Source organism: Nematolebias whitei, chromosome 4, assembly GCF_014905685.2.
Source record: "Nematolebias whitei isolate Nwh7 chromosome 4, NemWhi1, whole genome shotgun sequence".
In the NCBI taxonomy this organism is placed as follows: domain Eukaryota; kingdom Metazoa; phylum Chordata; class Actinopteri; order Cyprinodontiformes; family Rivulidae; genus Nematolebias; species Nematolebias whitei.
The window spans coordinates 28,541,080-28,542,317 of record NC_056501.1 but is presented as its reverse complement, the minus strand read 5'-3'; positions in this window follow the sequence as shown (position 1 = coordinate 28,542,317).

Genomic DNA, 1,238 nt, shown 5'->3' with positions numbered 1-1,238 from the left:
CTTCCAATATATTAACAGAAGGACACGATGAGATCAAGAGGAGAAACCGGTGATTTATGGGAAGGAGTCGTCCGTTTAAAAAGTGTATAAATGTTTACAATGGCTCCTCAACATGAAGATAAGAAATGGAGGAAAAAACACAGTGAAGAAAAAAGTTTATCAAAACATTAACATTATCCCAATAAAAAGAAGCGGCAAAGCAATAAATCGGCCTGTAAAAGATGTTCTGCTGTTGATTTTACATTTAAATAAGTTTTTTAGCGTGTAAGAAAAATGAACAAAAACATAAAAGATAAAACTTTTACTGAGAACTTACTCTCGGACCAATCAGCCCATTTGGTTTCTCTCTGCATGAAACTTCTTCAAACATTAGCTTTTTACAATATCGCATTGATTTAACGATGATAAAATGTATTATTTTCAAACAATAAAACTAGGATTTAATAATCTCTGGAGTTATGTAGTAACTTTTATCATAGTAGGCACAAATGTGCAGTAAAACTCATTTAGGTCTGAATCAAATTAATTTTAATGATAAAAAAAATCTTCATAAAACCTTTTATAACTTCCTATAAAAGTATTTCCCTCTAGAATTAGTATATCTAATGTGTTGTTCGGTCCAACTCCAAACTAAAAAACATTTCACTGATATCTATGAAAACCATCAAAGCACAAACTAATAAAGATTTAAAGGGATAGTTCAGATCTCTTGAAGTGAGGTTCTGCAAAATATTTATGAGCAATCATCGTCTTAACTGTAGATAGATCATCGAACGACTTCTGTTTGGAGAAATAAAGTTTAATTTTGAACAGACCAATAAGTAAACAGCTGTTCTAAGCCAGACCCAGACCAAAGCCTAGCTGCTGCGTTAAAATAACTCGCAACTCATACGAACACTCTAATAAACTTTTCACTAACATTAGTTTTGCATTAGTTATTTATAATTCTGCGGGTTTTGCACAAGAAAAATGGCAGCAGCAGCAGCTAGCTGTAGCACTTCTATAGTAACCTGGTCCACTTCTGGCAGGATTTTATTTACTTTTCTGGAATAACCTTGTAATTTTAAACTGACGGTAGTGTAAAGGTTTATAAGATAACATTCACAAGGGTTTTAAAGACAAGTGTTGTTTTAAGGTCCTAATTAACCTTTAGCTTGTCAATGTGAGAAGTTTCTCCAAACTGAGGTTGTTTGAGGCCCTGTACACACGTAGCCGGATATCAGGAAAACCGAATAGTT